Consider the following 7,139-nt stretch of genomic DNA (forward strand, 5'->3'; position numbering starts at 1 on the left):
ATGGTGGGTCAGAGTTGCTGAGAAAGATTTGCCCTTCAGAATTCTTTAACTTCTTCAGCCCATCAAAATCTGGCTGCACTCAATTTACTGGTGAGAGCTCTTCCTAAAGTTAGAATTTATTTTAACCTATGCTCATCTGAATTATTCTGTCTCCTGAAGTAGCTTCTTTTAAATTAATAGTCTTTTTTAACCTAGTTACTCTACTTCTTGGAATTGATGAAGAATTAACCAACAGTGGCTTGAGCCAGAAAGAGTTGTGAGTGAAACCGTTACAGCCTCACATGGTTTTCAAGTCCTAAACTGGAAATAACGTGGATGTCCAATCATGGCCACCTCTGGCCTATATAGTGTCCTGGAGGGAAAAAGTGTGCCCTCTGAGTGGCCAGCCCTCAGCTCATGATCTGATGAGCACCCCTCTTCCAAGGAGACAGAGCCCCAGTCAGGATGCGTGGTTTGGCAGTTCCACCTGAGATGGACTCATCTCTCGGGTCCTTCCATTAGCTGCTGTTGTGCAGTGAACAGCCTGTACAACCATACCTGGAAACCCTGCCCAAGAAAAGAGGATTCAATATAAGCATCAGAGTAACTTTGTAGGAGGGACTATTACACTGGGGCTTCCCAGGTGGCTCAGTGGTGAAGAATTCTCCTGCTAACGCAGGAGATTCAGGTTCAATCCCTGGGTCCTGAAGATCCCCTGGAGAAGGAAATGGCAAGCTACTCCAGCATCTTGCCTGGAACATCCCTTGGACAGAGGAGCCTGGCAAGCTATAGTCCATGGGACCACAAAAGGGCTGGACAGGACTTCGTGACTAAGCAGCAATAACAAAGGAATGACATGTTGTAGGCCAATGCTTCTTGAGAAAGGCCATCAAGGAAACAGTAAGAAAGAGAGCAGCGACCCGAACAGGGTAAAGAACCAACACTGACCCCCTGCAGAAAGGCAGAAAGGGCGTCGGCCAGCATTCACCCTCCTCGTCTCTAGGAGAAGAGGTGGCAGGTAAGGTTTCCCTGGTGGTTTTATATTGTTTTCTTTATGTGCAGCGTTCATAGTTAATGAAACTGCAGCTTGTTCTCACTGTCCACAGTAGTTATCTTCTGTCCCGGTACCACAGACACTGAATTTGCAAATACTGAACCATCGCTCCCAAAGGACACACGGGTTAGGTTCCTGTGAGCCTTTGTTCGTCAACCAATCAATACATAACCTTGTCATGAGTGTGTTTCTGTTTAAAAACATTTTATTTTATATTTCTGATGAATCAAAAAACTACATGCAGTATTTCTTTATAATAAAACACTAGCTGAGAAGGATTTAAGATTTTCATGATCTTGAGAAACATGGTCATAAATTTCTTTGGCTTTTAGTGTCACAACAGCTAGATTTAAAAAACCAGTCATCATCTCATGAAAGCATAAATTTAGCTGTTTTCCATCTTTTCCATTTTTTCATTGTGCACCGTAGATGTTCTTCTGGCATTTCCCAGAGTAGCCTCCACAGAGACAGGTGAATTTCCTATTCCTTTTTCTAAATGTGCTGTTCTGTCCACTCATTAACACTGCGCTCAGCCAGCAGCGCTATAGTTCAGGCTTGAACTAAGCTCAGCTAATGCACATATTTTCTCAGAAGGCACATCACCATCTTCTTGTGCTTGGAACATTAAGCAACTCATCAGCGTTACATCTTAAACTTCAAAATCACCTACAAAAAGCACAAAAATGCAAAAAGAGAAACAGGGCACCAAAGAGACTGCAAAAAGGCCACTTGTTCATAATATGAATTGAAACAAAAAACAGAGCATCGCCTTGTATGACCTCAGCTGGGAGCACGTGTTTGGACGCTCATGGCTTTTACTGCTCTACACGTGTACAAGTGACCAGACACTGTGTGTCCTAGTTGGGAGTTACCAATAAGTTTCAGTGAGAAGATGAATTTGCAGATATGGAATCAGCACATAAAGAGGACAACGGTCATTAAAAACAACCACAGCAAGTTTTCATCATATCTGTGGTATGTAAATGAAGTCACTTTGATTCCATTTCAGATCTTCTTGATAAATCATGTGGATCTAAATGCACTAAATATCTGATTTTCTGAACACAAGACTAGTATGCTGTCCACTAGGGAATCGCAATCCATAAATTTAGTGACATTTAGTGTGTTTTATGTTAGCAGTAATTTCCAGTCAAAATCATTATGTCTCAGTTTTATTTTTCTGCTTGGAATTTTATGTAAAAAGCACGGAATCGAAGCAAGATGTGCTGGACTCCGAGTGCAGCCCTGGTGACCGGGTGGGGGGCCTCTGGCATGAAGGGCAGGGTTACTTTAGGGGGGTTTCACACTTGGAGGGATCCCATTTCACTTCCCTTGGCTGGGGCCCCACCCCAGCACCTGGGAAAACAGGCCCCCTCCACACACCCCCAGGCAGCCTTGCCTGCCAGCGCTGCTTCAGAAAGAGGTTTAATTTAATTAACAGAAAACAGCATCAATAAACATTAGCTCAGCAGACTCTCTGGGCAACTCTGGGGCCACAGGCTGGAGCAGTTAAGAACACACCCTGGGTCTTGGCAGGGCTCCCTGACTGGGGGTCTCTTGCTGGGACTTCTGGGAACCTCCACCGTCCCCTGAGAAGCACAGACTCTTGACATGTCCAGACAACCCTCTGTCCTGTCACAAGCTCAGTCGCCACCTCTGTTACGAGGAAAACCACTGCTCGCCCATGCACTCTGCCTGGGCCAGTTGAAGGGGGAGATGCTAGCAGGTAGAACCGTCTTCTTCTGTCCCCTCAAGAGTCCTTGCACTGTCCACATTAAGGATGAGCTGACAAGATGGAGGATTTTCAGCAAGAATCATCAAGTATAAAAAGGAAGGTAACTGCATTTGTAGACAAAATGGGTCTTGCAGGTCCTGAATTAACCGTGACAAGTTTAATGGTGGCCTGTATTGGATGGAGTTTGAGGGTAACAGAAAGGAGAGTGTTTGTTACAGTAAGCGGGACCCTTTCCAGGGCTCTTGTCTAACATTCAGAGCTCAGTTGTTCAAGGAGACACACATGCTGACGAAGCAAGAGACTCGGTCAGGAAGGGGCGCCTGGGCAGAGAGCTGGAGGGTGAGGCAACCCAGGAGGACTGCTCGGCCACGTGGTCACAGGGCCGGACTTTATGGTGATGGGGTTAATTTCTGGCTTGTTTCTGGCCAATCACTCTGACCTGGGGCCCTTCCAAGTGGCGCATACGTAGCTCAGCCAAGATGGTTTCCAGCAAGGAGGATTCTGGGAGGCTGGTAGGACATATGGGCTGGCATCTCCTCTCTCCTTTTACCTTCTCCAAATTCTTCCAGTTGGTGATAACTTGTTAGTGTTGTGTCCCTTTCCAGGAAGATAACTTTAATATAACTCATGCTGGTGGCTACCTTCAGGCCTGGCCATGGTGGGTGGTTTTAGTTAGTGGTTCCCCTGACAGTTTCACCAGGTCATCTGCTCTGGGCGCTTGGGGCTTGGGTGCTGGAGAGCCAGGACTTGGCACTGAAGTCAAGTCTGCCTCTGACCAGCCAAGGCATGTGCGGAAAAACAGTTCCTTATTAAAAGATGAAAATATAGTCTATTCTGCCAGTGTCACAGAGGTGCTGCCATCAAACAAGAAAATGTAGAAATGCTTTGAAAGCACAGGATACAGCATTCAGGTGAGACCTTATTATTGTCAAACAGGCTTATAGCAGGAGAACAGGAACTGAGTGTTCCAACCTCCTTATTGCTTTTTGTAAAAAATTTATGTATTTTTTAATTGAAGGATAATTGCTTTACAGAATTTTGCTGTTTTCTGTCAAACCTCAACATGAATCAGCCATAGGTACACACACATCTCCTCCCTTTTGAACCTCCCTCCCATCTCCCACCCCATCCTCCCCCTCTAAGTTGATACAGAGCCCCTGTTTGAGTTTCCCGAGCCATACAGCAAATTCCCGGTGGCTATCTATTTTATACATGGTAACGTAAGTTTCCAGCAATGGAGAAACAGACATAGAGAATAGATTCATTGCTTTTTCATAGTAGTTGCAACACGAGTCCCTGTAACAGTTGACATTGGCACATGAACGGTTGTATATATAAGAAAAAATATAATAAGGAAAGCCGTGATGAGGTTCAGCAGCTGCATTTCTGTGCTATGAAAACAGCATTCACGTGCAATCCCTTTGGCCCTCTTGACACCTAAGCCTATGAAGGCAGCATTCGGGGTTGGCAGGAAGATGACGCGATCCAGGAATAACTAGGCACAGGGACCTGACGCACGCGTACATGTTGGAAGTGTAGCTGAAGCAGCTTCACGGGGGTGAGGTGGCTGGCTGGATTATCACCTGTCAGTTTTCCCCCAAAGCTAGAAAAGCAAAGTCCTCCTGAGCCATGCGCAGCAGGTGGCTGTGTGACTGGCCTGCCTGGGAGGACCAGGCGCCCCGGGCACCTGCCTGGTACAAAACGGTTGTGAGCTGGTCATGTGAGGAGGGGCCTGGCTGCGGTGGAAGAAGAGTCTGCAGAACAGGGATAATGTGTCTACCTGCCTCTCTCCTTTTAACTCTCAATTTTATGAAGACAACAAGTAACTTCATAGTGATTGTCCCATTGAGAAATGAACTGTGTGTATGTTCCCTGGTGGCTCAGTGGTACAGAGTCCACCTGCCAATGCAGGAGACGTGGGTTCAATCCCTGGGTCAGGAAGATCCCTTGGAGAAGGAAATGGAAACTCGCTCCAGTACTCTTGCCAAGCAAATCCCATGGGCAGAGGAGCCTGGTGAGCTACAGTCCATGGGGTCACAAGGAGTCGGACACGGCCGATCGACTGAACATATCAATATAATGTGAATATATCCCACATGTCCCATATACGCCTGTGTGTGTACTCTCGCTCCTGTTCCCTCTGAGCCAGGGCTTTGTCTGCTCCCACCTTCAGGCCGTCATTGCTCTACCAGAAGACACCTTGTCTGTTCACTGCTGAAGCTCCAGAGCGTATGCTCTAGACTGAATATTTGTGTCTCCCCAAATTCATGAGTTGAAACCCAGTCCCCAAGGTGACTCTAATTTTGGAGAGGGCACCTTTGGGAGATGATTAGGTCGAGAGGGTGGAGGCTCCATGAGTGGGATTAGTGCCCTTATGAAAGAGACCCAGGAAGCACCCTTCTTTTCTACTGCATAAGGTTTTAGTGAAAAGATAGAGGTCTCGGGAGCAGGATCTCACCAGACACCAAATATGCTGGTGCCTTGGCCGTGGGCTTCCAGCCTCCGGAACTGTAAGAACTGTAAGAAGGCCCTATTGTCGACAAGCCATCAGTTTATGGTACTTTTGTCCTGACAGCCAGAGCAAGCTGAGGTGGCTTCGAATGATGCCTGGCAAAGGGGTGGCGACCTGTACGTATTCGTGGAGTCAGTGGATGAGCACAGGGATGGAAATCCTGGACTTGATCCGGGCCCCACCAGCTGTTGCTGCTGTTCAGTCGCTACGTTGTGTCCAACTACATGTGACCTCATGGACTGCAGCGCCCTAGGCTTCCCTGCGCAAGAAGATAAAGTCTGTCACTGTTTCCATTTCCCCTGCTGCTATTTGCCATGATGTGATGGGACTGGATGCCATGATCTTAGTTTTTTGAATGCTGAGTGGGCACAAATCGAGTAACTTTGCAGAACATGGTCCTGGTCCTCCCCATCTGTGGCCCTCCTGCCCGTGCAGGGAGAGTCCCCTGTCCCTGTGATATTTGGGGTCTTTCCCAGAGGACCCCCGGGGCTCTGACAGGTCTGGTTGACAGCTGCATGACATCAACCTTTTCTGGGCCACACTGTCCTCCCTTGGGATGTGCCTGGTGGGCCTGGCTTTCCCTGCTAGGCAAGGCTGAGGAGCTCTAGACCCGGACCCCTGGACCGCAGTCTCACGTGGTCTCCACTGCTCTGCCTGTCCTCTTGCTGGGGGGCACTTCCTTTGTGGGGGCACCAAGCAGTAGGGTTTCAACCAAGTGCAGGTAACACATTCCCAGTGGCTGTATGTTTTTTTCTTTTATGCATCCCTGTATCCACTTGGATAATTCCCTTCCATTCTTGTTTTTTAATTGGAGGATAATGGCCTTACACTGTTGTGTTAGCTTCTGCTGTACAACAGTGTGAATCAGCTGGACAGTATGCATATGTCCCCTTCCTCTTGAGCCTCCCCTCTCCCTCCCTCCTAACTCAGTCCTCTCGGTCATCACAGAGCACTGAGCTCAGCTCCCTGTGCTATACAGCAGGTTCCCGCTAGCTCTCTATTTTGTACGTGGTGGTGGATGCTCAGCTGATTCAGTCGTGTCTGACTCTTTGTGTCCCTATAGAGTATAGCCTGCCAGGCTTCTCAGTCCATGAGATTTTCCAGATTCTCCAGGCAAGAATACTGGAGTGGGTTGCCTCCAGGGGAATCTTCCTGACCCCGGGATCTAACCTGCGTCTCCTGCATCTCCTACATTGCAGATGGGTTCTTTACCTCTGAGCCACTGGGGAAGTCCATGCATGGCGGTATGTCAATGTTACCCTGTTGGTTCGATGGTTGTATGAAGCAAGGTTAGCACTCCGTAGCTTGCTCAGCTTTGCTCACGTCCTTCAGTGTGTGGCACCAAAGTGCATTCTTGGGGCTCAGCCCGTGAGTTACAGTAGGGCTGTAGTAATGGACTCAGGTTGCCTTATCAAAGCACCACAGGCTAGGGGCCTGAAAAACCAGACATTTGCTTTCTCACAGTTCTGGAGGCCAGAAGTCCAAGATCAAGGTGCCACTGACTCTATTCCCCATGAGAGCTTCTTCCCAGCTTGCTGACGGCTGTTGTTGTTCAGTCACTCAGTCATGTCTAACTTTTTGTGACCCCATAGACTGCAGCACACCAGGCTTCCCTGTCCTTCACTATCTCCTGCAGTTTGCTCAAACTCATGTCGATCAAGTCTGTGATACCATCCAACCATCTCATCCTCTGTCGTCCCCTTCTCCTCCTGCCCTCAATCTTTCCCAGCATCAGGGTTTTTTTCCCCAATAAGTTGGCTCTTTGCATCAAGTGACCTGAGTATTAGAGTTTCAGCTTCAACATCAGTCCTTCCAATGAATATTCAGGACTGATTTCCTTTAGGATGGACTGGTTGGAT

Source organism: Bison bison, unplaced genomic scaffold (genome assembly GCF_000754665.1).
Source record: "Bison bison bison isolate TAMUID 2011002044 unplaced genomic scaffold, Bison_UMD1.0 scf7180017864475, whole genome shotgun sequence".
Classification (NCBI taxonomy): Eukaryota; Metazoa; Chordata; class Mammalia; order Artiodactyla; family Bovidae; genus Bison; species Bison bison.